This window comes from Arachis ipaensis, chromosome B7, assembly GCF_059453495.1.
Source record: "Arachis ipaensis isolate K30076 ecotype BB chromosome B7, ASM5945349v1, whole genome shotgun sequence".
NCBI classification, from domain to species: domain Eukaryota; kingdom Viridiplantae; phylum Streptophyta; class Magnoliopsida; order Fabales; family Fabaceae; genus Arachis; species Arachis ipaensis.
The window spans coordinates 79,249,557-79,270,475 of NC_142442.1; the positions used below are offsets into that span (position 1 = coordinate 79,249,557).

Below are 20,919 nucleotides of genomic sequence, written 5' to 3' on the forward strand. Positions count from 1 at the left end.
GTAAATACCCACATATATATTATTACTATTTGTCTACTTTCTCTTTGGAATAAAATTTTTAAGATTTCTTCTACAAAGCCTCTTTACAGGTCGGCAAGGTGAAAAACAAATTCATCGCCTGACCACGATGAAAACCGAATTCATTGTTTGATTTCGACAAGGGTCGAGAAAGTGAAAACTAAATTCACTGCTCGATCAAGAAAAAGCTATAGGTCGGCAGAGTGAGGATCAAACTCATCGTCCGATCACGGTAAAATCGACAAAGTTATAAAAAAAGTAATCCATAAGCTGAGGCCTGGCCAGCCCTGACTAAAAAAAGGGATTACTAATAACTTAAGAACGGACCGACATGAAGAAGTCGGACCAATCGACCAAAGCAACAAAAAGTTATAAAAAGCAATCCATAGAAAGAGGCCTGATGAGGTCTGAGAAAAAATGGATTGCTATAACTTGGATGGACCGACATGAAGAAGTCGGACCAGACTGATCAAAACGACAAAAAGTTATAAAATGTAATCCATGGCAAGAGGCCCGATCAGCCCTTATCAAAAGTGGATTACTAGAAATAACTTAGAAGGGACCGACATGAAGAAGTCGGCCCAGGCCGATCAAAAGTAACAGAGTTATAAAAAGTAAATCCATAAGAAGAGACCCGCGAGGTCCAACTAAAATGGATTACTAAAAATAGCTCGTAAAGACTCAACGAAAGTAGTCGACCGACAGAAGGCATGCACTATAAGGGACACAATTCGGACCCAGAAAGCCATGACCTCAATAAAATCAATCTATAAGTATTCTATCAAGAATACTAAGAAGAATAGTCGAACAAAGCTAGCTTCGACTAAAGCAGGAAATAAAGCACAAAGGCAATCAAAAGAGGTCGGACAGTCAGACCCCAACACTCAAAAGATTCCTGAAAGTGCCAAAAAGCTGCAAATAACCATATCATGAAGAAACAAAGCTACTATAATCAACACTCAGAAGGCCACTCAAAAGTCGACCTCAAGAGTTTAAAAGCATTTATTTTTCCAAATAAAGTTGCTAAGGAAAAAGCAGTCAAACAAAATATAGAGTTCAAAGACCCACAAACCGGGCCATTAAGACACATAAGCAAAAACTACAAAGGGTTCAAAGATTCTCCAATAGCGGCATGTCGAGGCGAAGGAGGATGAGTCTGAAGGGGGACAGTGTCGACAGTCCCATCCGCCCGATTTAGGATCTGGACATCAGGATCCGACTCGGAGTGGTCGACCTCAGCTGCTGGAGTCGAAGAAGTCGGGGCAACAGAAGCCTTGGTGGATGGCACAGGTGGGGGATCTGCATCATCATCATCTTCATTCGGGGCAGGGACGATCTTCCCATTTTCCATAAGAACTCGGACCTGATCCTTCAAGTTCTCATAAGCAGAAGTCACACTGCCTACAAAATGGCCCTGAAGCTCGGCATAATCAGCTCGAGCAGATTCCAACCTCTCCCTAAGCTCCATCAACTCACTATAAACCCGGACATAGCTATCCTTATGCTTCAGCACCGTCTCCTCAGCCAGGTTTGCAAAAGCCACCGCAGCAGTCGCCCGAATCTTCTCACCTTCTAGCTCTTTTTCCAGCTTTGCCACCTTCACCTCAAGCTCCTCCTTCAACCCTTTGATCCGGTCGAATTCTGACTTGGCCTCCTTTATAAAAGCCTTTGTCGCATGAACAGGAAGATCCTGGGCAGTTCGAAACGAGGCTGCTCCCATGTGTGACAACTTAATACCGCTTCGGGTAATGAAGTCCAGATGATGAAGAATGGATACATCATCAGTAGGGATAACATCATAAGGGGCAATTTGATGATCGACAAACCCCACAGCATCAAAATCGGGGGCGTCCAGATTAAAAGGATCAACAGTCCTCTGTCTTTTTGGAAGAGGGCCGGCAGTGGGAGAAGAGGTAGCAGCAGAAGTTTGGGGAGGATCAACCAAATGGACCGGAGGAGTAGGAATCACCCTCCTCGTCCCAGCAGTACTCAAGATCGGCTTTTTAGGAGGAACCTGAGAAGATCCTTCCCCAGCGGCCTTAGCCGAGATGTTCTGAATAGCTGTAGCTTTCCTCGCCTTCTTAAAGGCCTTCATGGAATCATTATTCTTAGCCATCTCTGAAAAAACACAGCAAAAACAAGTTACAAAACTGGAAGAAAAGGAACAAAATTAACAACGACAAACAAGTAAAAAGAAGTCGACCACTACCTAGCTCAACTCGGAGAAGTGAGGGATCCCCCTAAAAACCTCTTAGTATCATTATGGTCACGGAATACCGTCGGTAAGGAATTTCACAAGATTTTCGAGTTGCAAGTATAGCCCTCAACCGACAAATAATCCGCGAATCAAATTTCGAAGGAATTGGTTGTCACAAGTTCAACCCCAATAAAAGTTACCGAAGTATTCAAACCTCGGGTCGTCTCACAAGGAATGGGCAAACATGTGCATCAACATTGGTTAGAATTCCGGGGTTGCAAGTCATGAGCAGGAAATTAAACTAAGAATCCTAACAAACAAGTAATCTTGAAGTGCAAGAAACTAATTCAAATAACTAAAGCAAGATGCGAGCAATTCCAAACTAATAAGATAACATCCAATATAAGTCAACTCTAAAACTAAACAAATAACTATGACTAAGACAAAGCAATTAGGATTTTTGGGTTTTCAAATATGAATGATAAAAAACTCTCGGCTAGACATGGGAATTGGGGTCACTATCCTTGTCTAATAACCATATCTTGACAATTATGAGGAACTAAACTCATTAAGTTTACTTCTATACTTGAAGTATATTAAATAGTTTAGTCAACATCAACCCATAAGGTCAAACCTAGCTACTAATTGGTTTAGTAGTAGGCTAGTGTCAATGGTTATCAAATTGACCACTAAGGGTTCCCAAATCATCAAATCTATTAGACCCAATGACTCAAGTTTACCCAATTCCCTTAGCCTAGGCCAAGAGTAAAGAGAACTACTCCATAATCAAGGGAAACATTTCATCAAACACATGGTAAGCATTACTAAAAGACATATTCAAATTGCAATTAAATTGACATTAAGAAGTACCCACTAACAATTATCAATGTACAATCACTCAAACAACACAATTAATCATGAAAATCATCAATGTAACATTAGCAATCAATATTTACAAGATTCATGAAATGGGTATAAAATGACAATTGATGAGAAAACATAAATCTAACACAAGATCTAAACAAAATTATGCTAAGGAATTCAAATTAAACAATCAAAACTAGGAATTAACAAGATCCAATTCAGAAATTAACAAGGGAAGATCAAATCAAACTAGATCTAGAGATGAACAAGAGTTTCTCTCTCTAGAAGAACAAAAACCAAAAACTAGCTAAAAATTGTGTCTAAGTGTGAATGAATGATCCCCCCCTTTCCCCCTAGCATCCTTGGGTCTTTTCCATGCAGAACCAGCTTGAATTTGGCCCTCTTGAGCCTCAGAAATTGCCAGGCACGATTTCCTTTAATGAGGTCACGTGCAGCTTATCGCGCGTACGCGCCATGCGTGCGTGCGCGCCGATTGATTTTGTGATCCGCGCGTGCGTGCCATGTACGCGTGCGCGCCTGTGTGGATTTCCCTAATCTGTGTGGATACGTCGATCTTTGTGCGCCGATTCCAGCTGTCCATACCCACGCGTGCGCGCGAGGTGCGCGTGCGCGTGCGCGCCCATGCTGAAGTTCCCAAAAATCCAAATCTTCATGTTCCTTCCTCTTGTGCATGCTTTCTTTCTCTCTTCTAGGCCATTCTTGCCCTATAAATTCTGAAATCACTCAACAAATACGTCACGGCATCGAATGGTAATAAAATAAGATCAAAATATAGCAATTCTAAGGCAAAAGAAGCATGTTTTTCATCATGAAGCAATACTAGGAAGAGAACACAAAACCATATATTTCTTGTGAATAAGTGTGAAAAATATTGATGAAACCCCCCAAATTCTACACAATATAAACCACAAAATTAGGGTTTATCAAATCTCCCCACACTTAAACCAAGCATGTCCTCATGATTAAAAATAAAAAGACCGAAGATCATGGTAAGAAAGGGTTTATGAAGTGCAAATTTCCTAAATGAATGCATGCAACTAATGTAAAATCATCTATCTACTTGGTCAAGGGTAAATCTATCCTCCAAGAACACATATGAGCATACGGGGTGAAAATGATATGTAGTTCATAAATCCTACCAATTTGAACATTACTATGAAGTGCATATAACTTGCTAGATGAACGCTTGTGAAAGCCGGGAACAAGGAGTTGAGCATCAAACCCTTACCGGAAGTGTATCCGCTCTATTCACTCGAGTGTATAGGGTTCGTCACTCAATCCCCTCCTAATCATGCTTTCCAAGATTTGTCTTTCATCTAACAATTAACAATTACTTAATATATGCTTACAAGTATCATGAGGTCTTATTCATGGGTTGTAATGGGGCTAGGGTGAAGGTAAGGATGTATATGGTCAAGTGAGCTTAAAATTTGAATCCTTACTAAGATCCCACTAGACACATAGAACAACCTATACAACTATAATACAATACTAGCTACCCATGGGTTTCACTTTTTTGCATACTCATGCATTCTTTTCAATTCACATCCCATATGTATTGTTATTATAACTTTGTCTTGGGGCTTTTTTTGTCCCCTTTCATTGCTTTCTCTTTTTTCCATATTTTTGTTTCTTCTATTTTTTTTATTTTTTTTGGTCCCTTTTTCTTGGGGTTTCATGTACAAAAGTTTCAATGCATATGGTTCAATCATTCTATACATGAGTATGTTCCCAAATTCTAGAATTTTCAATTACAATTACAAATACACCTCTTTACATCTACCCAAGTTCCCAAGTGCACCCTCCCATTTGAACGATACACACCTTCACTTACCTAAGCTAATCAAGGATCCAAATCTAGGGACATTCATTGTTTTTCACTTAGGGTTGTTGATGTGCTCTATTTAAGAACAAAGAGAGTTTATCATGGGCTCAAAATTGGTTAGCAATGGTAGATAAAAGGGTTAAGGCCGTTTGGGAAAAGTGACTATTGAAATTATGGCCTCAATCATGTAAATGCATTCATACACAAAGTAATGGACATATAGAATCAGACAAAGCAAGGATTACAATCATAGAGAGAGAATAATGCACACAAGAATGGGAAATAGTAGTTAGAAGATATAACCACACAATAGGCTCAAAACTCACATGCTTGTGTTCTTAGCTCAATCACTATGTTCCAAAATACATTCTTGAAGCAAGTTTACCGCAAAAAATTTTTCAAAATTGGTAGGGTACCCCGAAATTACAATTTTTTGGGGAAGAAGTCATTATTTTGACCAAGTAACTCTATAGAGACTAACTATCATTTAAAGGGTATTTACAAGCAAGACTAACTATAAATGCAATGTACTAAGTACTAAGCAAAAGGTAAATCCATGGGTGTTGAAGGGAAGAGATTGTTACCCATGGAGATCGGTCGAACGACCTCTCCACACTTAGAATTTAGCACGGTCCTCCGTGCTACCAATAATGCGCAAAGGGAGGTCGGGATCGGAACTTTCACTATCCCCTCCATCAGAGCTCCCATCACTTGGGTTTGAGGTGGATGTGAATATTTCGGGTTCCTCCATGCTAGGCATAACACAACGCAGAAGCTTCTTGATGTAAGTGTATCGGCGTTGGTTGCGCCGCTCATATCTATCAATCTTCCGGTGTAGATCTTCTATCCTTTGATGGGTGGATCTTTGTGGTGGTGACGATGAGGTGGAAGGAATAGTAGGTGGAGGGGCTATGTCAAGGCTAGGGTTGTTCATAGGAAGCTGTAAGTATTTTCCGCTTGGGACCACATCGCCCTTAGTTGGAATTATAGCCATCGTGTCCATGGCTTCCTAAGAAACACCCGCAGCAGCAACTAAATCAGATACCAATGCTGAAAATGGCAAATTACCCCAGGCGTGGACTTGACCCATCGCTTGCTTGATAAGAAGCGGAATGTTCACCGGTCTCTCCGTGAGAACACACCAAACAAGCAAGGCGAGATCCGCCGTGAAGGACGACTTATGAGTGCTAGGTAGCACATAGTGGGAGAAGATCTGGGCCCAAGCTTTAGCTTCTACAGTGAGGAAACGTGCGTCAATGCACTTGGGCCTCATTCGGAGTCGACCATGGGTCCAAAATGTCTCTGGTTCAGCAATGACTCGGAGGATCGACTCCCAATCAAACCCAAATGCTTCTCGTTGATGTAAGACCTCTTAGTAGCCATCCATGTCACTTGGTACTGGTAACACATTAAGCATTTGCTGAATAGCCTCCTCTGAAATTGGGACTTGCTTCCGGTGCACGTGTACCGATTGAAGAGAGGGAAGATGGTAGTTAGTGTAGAACTCTACCACCCACGAGAGGTTGACCTCTTGTGATTTTCCCAGAAGAAACTCCCATCCTCGCTGTTCAATGCAGGGTAGAATACAAGGAGCCACCTTGTCCGGCGGGCGAGTAGATGCTCGACATGATAGTTCCTTTCAACCATGGCGGGGAAAACAAGTTCATAGAAGCGGTTGGAGAACCTTGAAGAATCCTTTGCCGGTTTGCTCTTCTCTTTTTCGTTAATAGGAGCGAGTGCCTTCGCCTTCTTAGATAGGGGTTAGGCTCCTAATGTAGGGTGCGCCTTGGAGTTTGACTTTTGGGGTGCCCTCTTTATGGCTGGTTTCCTTAAAGCTTTCTCCTTGCCTTTCTTGGTGGCCATCCTGAAAAAGGAAGGGAAAGAAGGAAAGCATTAAACCCAAAGGATCATCTCAATAAAAACATACAAGTGAAAGATAATGCTCAAAAGAAATTGTGTCACAAAATGATTATAGAGGCATGGGTTACAACACTTCGCATGGGATGCAAGAGGGAGTAAGGCATGCAATATGGCATGAGAAGAATGATCTCAAGCATCCATAACAAAGAGCAAGTCATGTTCAATGAGTATCCAAGTAGCAAGCATAAAGTAGAGTGGATTCAATGCACTTAGAAGAGAGCAAGTGAATGAGGAGGAAGCACCAAATTGAAGGTATATGATTAAAATAAACCAAAATGGCATTCGTGTATTTCCTCGAACACTTGGTGTGCAGTTATCAAGCAATGAGCAATTATGAGATACTTAACCAACTAAAAGTCCAAAATGAAATGTCAATCATCATACAACATCACCTACTGACAAAGATAATGAAAGGCAACAAGAAGATTTATTAAAGCAAATTAAAACTCAAATTTAACATCCATGGAAAAGCAAGGAAAAGGAATAGTAAACAAACAAAAGTAAGTAGTATAATCATGCAACTAAAAGAGAAAATAAGTGAATCAACAAGAAACATCTAACTAGAAAAAGAGATTATGCAAAGAAGGTAATAGATGAGATATAGAAGAAGTAGAACCTTGAGAAGTGTAAAAGAATCAAGGTACAATTTTCTCTTTGTGAAAATGAGAAAGAGATAGAAGAGTTGTAGTGCCACCGGAGGTGGTGATGGTCGTCGGTGAGTAGCCGAAGACGGTGGTGGTGGGTTGTGGAAAAGGAAGAAGAGAAGAAAAGTGATGGAGAAAGAAGAAGAAAGAAACAAGAAAGAGGGTGAGAGAAGGACAGAACAGGGCGCGCTAGCTTTAAAACTAGTTTGCGCGACCGACGCGCCCGCGCACGGTGCGCTTGCGCGTCGATGAGGGTTGAGCGAAGGTCGCGTACATGTCACGGGCGTGTACGCGTGAAGATAGTTGGGCTCCTGGCACAGAGTTGGCACAAAGTAGGCCTAACTCTCGGGGTATTTGTACCAGAGTTGGCATGCAGCACAAGCGGCATGGACACGCACAGTGCACGGACACATGCCTGATCGAGTTGGCAACCGGCGCGGATGTGCCAAGTATGCCTATGCGTCAATGCGGGCGCAGAATAGGCACAATTATGGCACAACCTTCTGGTTTTTGTACCAGGGAGTTCATATTGCACAACCGACGCGCGCACGCACAGTGCACTTGCACGTCGATGGCCAAGTTGCAAGGGGCGCGCAGGCGGCATGTACACTGGTGCGTGGGTGCCTGGCACGAAGCGGGCACAAGGTGGGCATAACTCTCGGGTTTTTGGACCAGGAGTAAGAAATGCACTACCGGCGCGCGCGCGCACAGTGCGCTCGCGCGCGGATGCCCCCTTTTCCTCTCTTTTTTTTTCAACATAGAAAGGGCTATTCTAACATATTCTTGGCAGGTGTTTAAGCTAGTAGTCAAGAAAATACTCACAAATTCATGCACTATTCAAAACATAGCATTCTCTCTACTTCAACAAATTGTCCATACCAACATGAAGAAATATATATAAACATCCTAGTTATCCAACAAAATCAACATAACTAGCATTCCTATGCAATCAACAACATCAAGAAGTCACAAAATGTACAAAAATCTAGAGCTAAAAATAAGAAGATATACACAAGGAAGATCATACCACGGTGGGGTGCCTCCCACCAACCACTTTTCTTTAACGTCCTTAAGTTGGACGGTCAGTTGCTCAAGCTTCTTCTCCTCTAGGTGCATCCGTTAGTAGGAACACCTCTAGCTCTTTTGGGAGCTTGTAGCCATGGTACTTCTTCACTCTATGTCCATTCACCTTGAAAGTTGCTTCACTTTTAGGATCAAACAATTCCACCACCCCATAGGGCTTTATCTCCTTCACCTTGAAGGGTCCTTCCCATCTAGAACGGAGCTTGCCAGGCATGAATCTAAGCCTCGAGTTGTATAGGAGAACCTCATCACCTTCTTGAAAATCCTTCTTCTGGATGTGATGGTCATGAAATGCTTTAGTCTTTTCCTTGTAGATCCGGGCATTCTCATATGCTTCGTTCCTCAAACACTCGAGCTCCTTGACGTGGCGAAAATTGGTGAGTTAAGAAATTAATATAAGAGATACGTTGCAAGTACAGTTCTTAACCAACCAAAAATTTGCTTATCAATTTAGAAGGTTGTCACAAAATTTAAATTAAAATACTGGGAGTATGATTCCCAGGTCGTCTCCCAACGAGTTGCAGAAAGATGTGCTATTTTATTAATCAGATGTTTTCAAAAATGGGTTGAGTTGAATAACAGGAAATTAAATTGGAGAATTTATGTAATTTTAAATAAAAGCCTTGGCTGGGAGTAGATTAGTTAGAAGCCCTATTCTTGTTGGAGTACTCTCAAGATTAATTGATAATTGAGGGTTGTTCTGTTTAGTTATCCCTTACTAGGTAAGGGAAAGTCAAACAAGTTGGAAAGCTATTTCTATTCACAAGTCCCAATCCGCTAAATTGAAAAGGATTAGTGTCAGTGACTAGAGGGCAAACCAACAATAAATCCAATTACAATTTTTCTTTTAAGCATTCCAACTCAAGGTCTTCCTTTCAATCAACTCCCATCCAAGTTATGGAACTACTCGCTCATTGTGAATGTAGAATTCATAACATAGGAAAGGAAAATATAGAAAGACATGATAAACAATAATCAAATGGATCAATTAAAAATAAAAATAGTTCTTGTATTAATAAGCTCTGGAAATAATTCAATAATAATTCTAAATAAACAAAGGACATGGAAGAGTAAGAGACATGTAAAGAAAATAAACTAGAATGACGAAGTCTTGCTGAGGTAATAACTCTTCTTAATATCCCAATGCGAAAAGTAATAAAAATAAAATCCTAAGAACTATGAATGTGTAGAGAGAAAACCTAGAGGAGGAGTAAAACTAGATCTAAAACTGATAATTGTCTGTACTGAATTGTTTTTTTCATTTCTGCATGTTCCTTGGCTCTAGTCTGCTTTTCTGGGCCAAAAATTGGGTCAAAACAGAGCCCAAAATCGCCCCCAGCGAATTTTGCAGATTCTGCAGATCGCTTATGTCACGCGATCGCGTCATTCATGCGGACGCGTCATTCGGCGTTTTGCCTTGCCACGCGTGTGCGTCGTCCACGCCTCCGCGTCACTTGTGCAGTTCCAATCCGCGCGGTCGCGTGAGCCATGCGTCCGCGTCACTGCGATTTCCTCTATGTCGCGCGGTCGCGTGAGCCATGCGTCCGCGTCACTTCTCGCTAGTCATCTCCTCAATTTCTTGTGTTTCTTCCATTTTTGCAAGCTTCCTTTCCAATCTCCAAGTCATTCATGCCCTATAAAGCCTGAAACACTTAACACACAGATCACGGCATCTAATGGAATGAAAGAGAATTAAAATACATAATTAAAAGGCTTTAGGAAGCAAATATTCAATCATGTAATAATTTTAGGAAGGAAATATAAATGCATGCCAATCATATGAATAAGTGGGTAAAGAATCGATAAAACCATACAATTAAGCACAATATAAACCATAAAATTGTGGTTTATCAACCTCCCCACAGTTAAACATTAGCATGTCCTCATGCTTAGTTGAAGGAGATAAAATAAATGAGTAGGAACATGTAAAACTCATGTAATGCAGTGCAACCTATATATATGAATGCAACTATATGATTCTTGTCTACTTTATCAAAAGTAAATAGGTTCTTCAAGACAATTACAATTCAAACTCCACTAATTCAATTTTTATACAGTAAGAACATATAAAAATGCAAGAAGGTAGCTCATGAAAGCAAGGAACATAGAATTTTAAGCATTGAACCCTCACTGATGATGTATGTACACTCTAATCTCTCTAGTGTATAGGGCAATCACTCTATCCTTCTCTAATCATGCTTTCTAATTTTTGTTCTTCACCTAACCAATCAACAACATTTAATATATTAATGCAAACATCATGAGGTCTTTTCAAGGTTGTAATGGGGCCAAGGTAAGGGTAAGGATACATATATGGCTAAGTAAACTTATAAATTGAATCTTTAATTAACCCAAGCTTCAACCCAACATATATATATTCTATGTAACTTAAAATTCACACCCAGCTACCCAAAATTTCTCTTTCACATTCCATACTCATGTATCAACTTTTTTATTTTAATTTTATCATACATGCATTGATCTTTGAATTCTTAACTTAGCATTGGGGTAATTTTGTCCCCTTATTTATTTATTGAATATTTTTGGATTTTTTTTCAACAGAAACATAAAAATAAACATAGCTAATCAATGCACATAGATTTTTTATTCTTATAGTTTCACATGAGTAGGTACCCAAATTCCCATTATATTATCATGACACATTCTCTTATTATCTTTTGTTCCCACAATTTCCCATACTTAATTAACACACACAATTCTATCTTTAGCTAACCAAAGATTCAATTGGGATATATAATTATTTTTCCACTTAAGGCTAGTAATGTGGTAAAATACAGAACAAATAGGATTTAAAGGCTCAAAGTGGCTAACAAAGGTAATTGAAAGGGTAGGCTTAATTTGGATAAGTGAGTTTAAACAAGTAATGGCCTCAATCATATGCAAACATATAAATATATTAAACATTGGACATATAGGATGAAACAAAATGTAGATTACAATCATAGAGAAGTAAACACACAAGAATAAAATAATTATGGTTAAATAATGTAACCATGTATTTGGGCTCAAATCTCACAGGTTGTGTGTTCTTTAGCTCAAAAATCATGTTCCAAATACAACTTCAAGCAATTTTAACATAAAAGTTTTGATTAAAATTAGTGAAATTTTGTTCTAAAGATAGGGTCTTAGAAGAAACTTATTGTCTTTTCAATCAAGTAGAACATGCATGCAACTAATCTATTACTATGCAATTTATCCTATTCTACAAAATAAAAACTAACTAAATATCCTAATTTATTGGTGTTAGGGAAGAGAAATTACCTTCGGAAGTCAGGTACTGACAGACCTCCCCACATTTAAGGCTTTGCACCGTCCTCAGTGCCATCTATCAAGAACAAGGGTGGGCTGGTAGCAGTATCTCCATAGTCGGGACCGTCATGGCTCCCTGTGCTGGTAAAAGAAGTAGAGTCCGGGGTGTCTGAGTCCTTGAATCTTCCCATAATCAGCTCCTTGAGGTATGTGAATCGGCGCTTGTTACGGTGCTCTCTCATCTTAGCTTTGTGTTCCTACCAATCCAATTTTTCAAGTATCTGATGGAGTAGTTGGGTTAGTGTAGGTGCTTGTAGTGCGGAAGGAGGAAGTTCTTCAGCCGGTTCAGGAGGCTGGCTTGTAGTGGCTGCTGGGAGTCTAATATATTTCCCATTAGGGACGTATTGATCATCCCATGGAAGCATGGCTTTGGTGTCCCCAGCTCTGTAGGAGACTCCGGCTGCTGAGACGAGATCTGAGACCAAGGCAGGAAAAGATAAGTTGCCCGCAATCTGTACGTGTCCCATGGCATTCCGGATGTGTCTTGGAAGGTTCAGAGGCTGGTCTGTAAGGATGCACCATAGTAGAACGGCCATGTCTGCAGTGAAGGAGGATTCGTGAGTGCTCGGAAAGACGTAATGGGACATGATCTGTGCCCAAACGCGAGCCTCCAAGGTAAGTGCTGAAGCCGATATTCCCTTAGGGCGGGAACGATGGAATCCGTAGATCCATCTGCTGCCAGGTAGTGTGATAACTCTGAGAACGGCGTCCCAGTCAAATTAGTACATCTGGCGCTTAAGTGAGGCTTCTTGAAAGGCGTCCAATCCTTCTGGAGCAGGGGGAAGATCTAGAGCTTGATGAATGGCCTCCTCTGTAATGGGGACTTGCTTCTGACGTACATAGAGAGACTGCAGGATTGGCAGGTGAAAATTAGAGTAGAACTCAACTACCCAAGAAAGATTAACCTGCCTTGGCTATCTCTGTAGGAAACCCCATTGTCTTCGTTCAATTTGCGGCTCAACAAAGGTAGCAATATTGGGCGGGAGGATAAGAAGGTATTCGTTGTTGTAGCTCCGTTCTGCCAGGATAGGGAACATCTGCTCACAGTAGCGATTGGGAAATCGCGCAGTGTCTTTTGCTGGAAAGGCTTTCTCTTTTTCATCAACCTTTATAATTCTCTTAATTCTTTTTGTTGAGGGCTTGACTGTAGTTGAAGAAGGTTCTGCCATTAATGCTCTTTTTGTTCCTCTTCTTGCTGGTGGTTTGGGACTAGCTTTCTCTTTTCCTTTCTTGGTGGCCATCCTGAAAAGGGAAAAAAAGAAAGTAACATGAATTCAAAGGGACAGAGCAAGGAAGATGATGGTATAAGTGACAATCAATACACGGTAAAGAGGATGTCGTTAACACATGGTCATGACTACATGTGAAAAGTTCACCAATGGAAATATAGAAAGTGCATTTGATGATAATTAAATGCAAGGTGTTTATTGGCATACAGGCAAAGGCATGAGTAGCATAGTTCAAGCATTTAATTTGTTAAATATGTTATCACTCGTAACAAACTAACCATCACATTTGTATTGACAATTAAATTAAATTAATAAAATAATAAAGGAAATTTATGAAAAGCAAGCATTGAATAGTAGAATAGAATAATGTAGAAAATGCATAATGCCATATGGGCTTTTTCACAAACACGTAGCATGCATGATGAATAAACTATTGAAAATAATAATTTGAACATGCAAGCAACCCCTTTAAAAAGTAATATATAATTGCCAAATAATTTTGCAATAATCCACAAGCATATAATGAGAAATAATGACTCAATTAAATTTCTAACACCAATTAAAAGAAAAGAAAAAAAAGAAAGAAAAAGAAAATATGGATAATGAAAGTAAAAAGAAAAGAAAAGAAGAAAACATAAAAATAAGAAAGATAATGGAAAAGTAAGGAAGGAAGAAGAAAAGAAAAAACCTTGTTAATGGTGGTGAGAAAGTAGAAAGTGAGAAAGAAGGAAGAAGGAAGAAATAAGGAAGGAAAAGAGAAAATAGGATTTGGGGAAAAGAAAGATAAGATATTTTGGCAATTTAGGGTAAGCTGTGCGGCACAAGTGACGTGGACGCGTGGATGACGCGTTCGCGCGAATTGCGCTTATTCAGATTGACGCGGTCGCGTCGGTCACGCGGTCGCGTGACACGGTTTATGCTACTGGCGTGAGGGCAGCCTCGCGCTCGCACAACTCTCTGTTCAAAATCTTATTTTGCTAAATTTTGGGTGACGCGATCGCGTTGGTCATGCGATCGCGTGAGTGGCCAATATTGGAATATGACGCGGACGCGTGGGGCACGCGTTCGCGTGGTAAGGACTGTTCGTCCAGCGCCAGTCCAGCACCACTCTAGTATAACTTTCGGCTATGCACCCTTTTCACGTCGATTATCAGGTCACGCGGCCGCGTGGGTGATGCGGTTGCGTGGGAGGCCAATGTTCCCACATGACGTGGACGCGTCGGCGACGCGGTCACGTGGGGTGATTTGTGCTAAAGGCATGCCTCCAGCCACGCTCCTGCGTGACTCTCTGTTCGCTCTCTTATTCTTTCTGAGCCACCTGCGATGCGGACGCGTCATTGATGCGGTCGCGTCGCGTGAAATTTTTTTTTTTAGAAATAAAAGTATGCAAATGCAAATGCAAGCTATATGTGCGATAAGGAGAAGAGTTATGGAAAAAGAAAACTACAAATAAAGAAAAGAACGATCATACCATGGTGGGTTGTCTCCCACCTAGCACTTTGCTTTAACGTCCGTAAGTTGGACGCTCCACTAGCTCAGTCTTCGGCTATGTGTGGATCCTCCAAGAGGAAGATCTCGAGCTCCTTGTTTTTCTTCATCTTCTCGCCATGGTAGAGCTTCAAACGATGTCCATTAACTTTGATGAGTTCAGAGCTTGAGGGGTGACTTAGGTGAAAAACTCCGTACGGCTCGACCTTCTCTACTCTATATGGACCTTCCCATCTTGATCTCAACTTGCCTGGCATGAGCCTCAGTCGAGATTTGTAAAAGAGGACTAAGTCCCCAGGTTGGAACTCTCTCCTCTTGATGTGCTTATCATGTACAACCTTCGTCTTCTCCTTGTACAACCTTGAGTTCTCATAAGCTTCCAGGCGAAGGCTTTCTAATTCTTGCAGTTGCAACTTCCTCTCAGCTCCGGCTGTTTCAAATCCCATATTGCATTCTTTTACTGCCCAAAAGGCTTTGTGCTCTACCTCAACTGGGAGATGACAGGCTTTTCCATAAACTAAGCGGAAAAGACTCATCCCAATGGGTGTCTTGTATGCTGTTCTGTATGCCCAAAGTGCATCTTGTAGCCTGGTGCTCCAGTCTCTCCTATGAGGTTTGACTATCTTCTGCAATATACGGTTGATCTCTCTGTTAGACACCTCAACTTGGCCATTAGTCTGAGGATGGTAGGCGGTTGCAACTTTATGAATTATCCCATGCTTCTTCAGTAATCCTGTTAGTCTCCTGTTACAAAAATGGGTGCCTTGATCGCTCACGATTGCTCGTGGTGATCCAAAGCGACAAATGATATAGTTTCTAACAAAGGAAACAACAGTGTTAGCATCATCAGTGTGAGTAGGAATTGCTTCCACCCATTTGGAAACGTAATCCACAGCTAATAATATATAAAAATAACCATTAGAATTTGGAAATGGACCCATGAAGTCAATGCCCCAAACATCAAAAACTTCACAGAAAAGCATAATTTGTTGAGGAATCTCATCTCTTTTGGATATATTACCAAATTTTTGGCATGGGAAACAAGATTTACAAAATTCAGCAGCGTCTCTAAAAAGAGTAGGCCACCAGAATCCACAGTCTAAGATTTTTCTAGCTGTTCTTTGAGGGCCAAAATGTCCTCCACTCTCAGATGAGTGGCATGCCTCTAAAATGGACTGGAATTCTGATTGAGGCACACACCGTCTAATTATCTGGTCAGTGCCACATCTCCATAAATATGGGTCATCCCATATATAATAGTTAGACTCGCTTTTCAGCTTGTCTCTTCGATGCTTAGTAAAGTTTGGAGAAAAAGTGCGGCTAACTAGATAATTAGCTACAGGTGCATACCAAGGGACTACCTCAAATACTGCTTGCAGGTTATCAAATGGGAAATTATCAACTATAGGAGTGGGGTCATGCTCAATGTGCTCAAGGTGACTCAAGTGGTCTGCCACTAGATTCTGGTTACCACTCCTATCCTTAATTTCTAAATCAAATTCTTGTAGTAGCAGTATCCAACGTATAAGCCTTGGTTTGGATTCCTTTTTAGCTAATAGATACTTTAGAGCTGCGTGGTCTGAGTACACTACTACTTTTGTACCAAGTAAATAGGCTCGGAATTTATCCAGAGCAAAAACAATAGCAAGAAGCTCTTTCTCAGTAGTAGTATAATTAGACTGAGCGGCATCTAAAGTTTTAAATGCATAAGCAATTACAAAGGGGTCCTTACCTTCACGCTGAGCCAGTGCTGCACCTACTGCATGGTTGGAAGCATCGCACATTATTTCAAATGGCTGGCTCCAGTCTGGTCCTCTCACAATTGGAGCTTGAGTCAGGGCGGTCTTCAGCTTATCAAACGCTTGTTTGCAATCCTCATTGAACTCGAACTCAATATCTTTCTGCAGTAGTCTGGATAAGGAAAGTGCTACCTTACTAAAGTCCTTAATAAATCTCCGGTAAAAACCTGCATGGCCAAGGAATGAACGGACTTCTCTCACAGAAGAGGGGTAAGGTAAACTAGAAATAACATCCACCTTTGCTGGATCTACAGAAATGCCAGTATTAGACACAACATGTCCTAGTACAATCCCTTGTTTGACCATAAAGTGACATTTTTCAAAATTCAATACAAGGTTTGTACTGACACATCTATCTAACACTCTAGATAAACTATCCAAGCAAAGAGTAAAGGAGTCACCATATACACTAAAATCATCCATAAAAACCTCCATACAGTCCTCAATAAGATCAGAGAAAAGACTCATCATGCACCTTTGGAAAGTAGCTGGTGCATTGCACAAGCCAAAAGGCATTCTCTTATAAGCATAAGTCCCAAAAGGACATGTAAAAGTGGTCTTTTCCTGATCTTCAGGAGCTATATGAATCTGAAAATAGCCTGTGTAACCATCTAAAAAACAATAATGTGATTTACCTGACAGGCGATCCAGCATTTGATCAATGAATGGAAGAGGATAGTGATCCTTACGAGTGGCCTGGTTTAGGCGTCTGTAGTCAATGCAGACCCTCCAGGCGTTCTGAACACTGGTTGCCATGAGCTCTCCATGCTCATTCTTCACTGTAGTGACTCCAGACTTCTTGGACACCACTTGTACTGGGCTTACCCATTCACTTTCTGAGATGGGGTAGATGATATCTGCCTCCAGTAATCTGGTCACTTCTTTTTTGACAACCTCTAAGATAGTGGGGTTCAGTCTTCTCTGGGGTTGACGAACAGGCTTTGCTCCCTTTTCTAAAAATATTATGTGCTCACAAACTTGAGGGTTGATGCCTACTATGTATGCCAAACTCTAACCAATTGCCTTCTTGTGCCTCCTCATCACACTAAGTAACTGCTCTTCTTGTTGAGAAGTGAGTTTCCTTGCAATGATAACTGGAAACTTCTGCTTGTCCTCAAGGTAAGCATATTTGAGGTGTGGAGGGAGGGGTTTCAATTCTAACTTCTGCTCATGGTCAGGCTCTGGGGTGTCTGGAGCTGGTGACAATGGTAAAGCACTTTTATTGTCCTCTGAGAATGTCCCCACACTTGGACCTTGTCCTATGTACCTCTCTTCAAATTCCTTCTGGTGAACGTCAGCCACGGTTTCATCTATGATGTCACACTGGAGGATAGAATGATCTTCCAGAGGATGCTTCATAGCTCTATTCAGATTGAATATTACTACTCGGCCATCTATTTCAAAAGAGTATGTTCCTGAAAAAGCATCCAATTTGAACTTTGAGGTCTTCAGGAATGGTCTTCCGAGTAGGATTGATGATGGCTTTTCTGAGTCATTTTGGGGTATCTCCAGGATATAAAAATCAATGGGAAAAGTGAGCCCCTTAATGCCCACTAATACATCTTCAGCAACTCCAGCCACTGTAATAATGCTTTTATCTGCTAACACAAAACGAGCTGCCGACCTTTTTAAGGGAGGGAGCCTCAAATTATCATATATAGACAAAGGCATTATACTAACACATGCTCCTAAATCACACATGCAGTCAGAAAATATCACACCACCAATAACACAATTAACCATACATGGACCTGGATCACTACACTTTTCAGGTATACCTCCCATTAAAGCAGATATAGAACTACCTAAAGGAATAGTTTCTAATTCATTAATTTTGTCTTTATGTATACATAAATCTTTTAGAAACTTTGCGTACTTAGGTACCTGCTGAATAACATCAAAAAGGGGAACAGTTACCTCAACCTTTTTGAATATCTCTACCATTTTGGGATCAAGTTCCAGCTGCTTCCTGGGCTTCCTTGCAAGTTGTTGAAATGGAATGGGAATGGTGTCCTTCACAGCTTCAGCGTCCTCTGGTGCTTCTTTCCATGGTTGAACTTCTTCTTCATCAACCATGTCCTGTATGTCCTCTTCCTCTTCAACATCTTCTACCTCCACCACCTCTTCAGCTGAGGCGTGTTCTGGTGGGTTTGGCTCCTCCTGATTCCTCTCCTGCAGTGTGGTTCCGGACCTTAGGGTGATGGCCTTGATGCCACCCTTTGGATTGGGTAATGGTTGAGAGGGGATTCCACTGGAGCTCAAAGGCTGGTTATTGGAGTTATTCATTGATCCAATCTGTGAGATAAGAGCTTGCAAGGTAGAGTTCAGACCATTTAGAGTAGAATTAAGGTTATTTTTCATGGTCTGTTGTCTCCGATCAATAGATTATAGTAACTCATCATTAGCAGATGAAGAAGGATAAGTGATCTGAGATGTCTGCTGTTGGTTATTCAGTAGTCCTTGGGATTGCCTCAGGTGAGGTGCTCTGTATGGCTGGTTCTAGTTCTGCTACCTGTTGTTGTTATTATTTCACCTCTGATTTCCCTGATTGTCTCTGCCTCCTCTTTTATTGTTGTCCCTCCAATTCTGGTTAGAATTATCTCTCCAATTCTGGTTAGAATTGTCCTGCCATCCATGGCTGTAACTGCCACCTTGATTGTACCCTTGGTTGGGGCGGTCATAGAAGTTATGAGTGGCTGCCACGGTATTATCTTCCTGCTGAAGCTGCGAACATTCATCAGTATAATGGCTATAATCAGCACAGATTTCAAAAACTCTCTGTGGGACTAACTGTTGGCTTTGCTGTGGTGAAGAAGGTTGAGCTTGCTGACTTTGTTGTTGATTCAATTGCATCTGCTTCAGTAAGTTGGTCATTTCACATATACTCTGAGTTAGAGCAGCAGTCTCTCTGCTAGACGATACTTCTGCAACAGCTTTTGAACGGCCTTATTTCTGCCTGTGATTCCAAGTAGATTCAGCTAAGTCGCTGATCAATTGCCATGCCTCATCAGTGGTCTTGTACTTTTTCATAGACCCATTGATAGCACTTTCCAATGTAGTCTTATCTTGGGGCCCCATACCCTGAGTGACGTAGCCGAGCAACACTATCTTGTCAATCATATGGTAGGGACATGCTTCCAGAAGATTGTTGAAGCGCTCCCAGTATTCATAGAGAGTCTCGGATTCGTCCTGAACAATCATGGAAATGTCTTTCCTCAGTTTATCAGTAACTTCAGCTGGAAAGAATTTTTCCAAAAATTCTCTTCTAAGTGTATCCCAGTCGGATACAGTTGCTGCGGGTTGAGTGTAGTACCACTCTCTCGCCTTTTCCTCAAGAGAGAATGGGAAGGCTTTTAACAAAATTGAAGTTTTATCTGCACCATCACGCCTGACAGTAGAACAGGCTGCTTGGAAGTCTTTAAGGTGCTTGATAGGCTCTTGAGCAGATAAGCCATGAAACTTGGGCATCAATTTGAGCAGTACTATTTTTATTTCAAAGTCTGTAGCCACCGCTGGGTGATGCGCTTGAAACGGTTGCATTGAAAAATCAGGGGCTCCAGCCTCCTGGATAGTAATTCTTCTAGGTGCTGCCATGTCACCTGCACGTAAATCAACCGAATCAGTAGAAAGGGAGCCTGTTTCTTCCTCAAATGACGTTTCAGATCCGCCTTCAGAGAGGACTAACCAACGCCGAGCTTGCCTTATTCGTGAAATAGTTCTTTCAATCTCAGGATCGAATACTGGCAAGCTTGGATCAGGAAGTGAACGCGTCATCTAACGAAAGAAACATGCAGCTCATAGTAGCAAAATAAGATAAAATGCAAATAAATAAATTCCAATCAATAACTTAGCACTCTATTGCAACTCCCCGACAACGGCGCCAAAAATTGACGTGGCGGAAATTGGTGAGTTAAGAAATTAATATAAGAGATACGTTGCAAGTACAGTTGTTAACCAACCAGAAATCCGCTTATTAATTTAGAAGGTTGTCACAAAATTTAAATTAAAATACTGGGAGTATGAGTCCTAGGTCGTCTCCCAACGAGTTGCAGAAAGATGTGCTATTTTATTAATCAGATGTTTTCAAAAATGGGTTGAGTTGAAGAACAAGAAATTAAATTGGAGAATTTATGTAATTTTAAATAAAAGCCTTGGCTGTGAGTAGATTAGTTGGAAGCCCTATTCTTGTGTGAGTACTCTCAAGATTAATTGATAATTGAGGGTTGTTCTGTTTAGTTATCCCTTACTAGGTAAGGGAAAGTCAAACAAGTTGGAAAGCTATTTCTATTCACAAGTCCCAATCCGCTCAATTGAAAAGGATTGGTGTCAGTGACTAGAGGGCAAACCAACAATAAATCCAATTACAATTTTTCTTTTAAGCATTCCAACTCAAGGTCTTCCTTTCAATCAACTCCCATCCAAGTTATGGAACTACTCGCTCATTGTGAATGTAGAATTCATAACATAGGAAAGGGAAATATAGAAAGACATGATAAACAAT

General features: G+C 40.9%; 1 pseudogene; it reads right to left on the minus strand.

Moving 5' to 3' along the window:
- Positions 1-2,160: 2,160 nt before the first annotated feature.
- On the minus strand, positions 2,161-18,494 carry LOC148553109 (uncharacterized; annotated as a pseudogene).
- Positions 18,495-20,919: the final 2,425 nt, after the last annotated feature.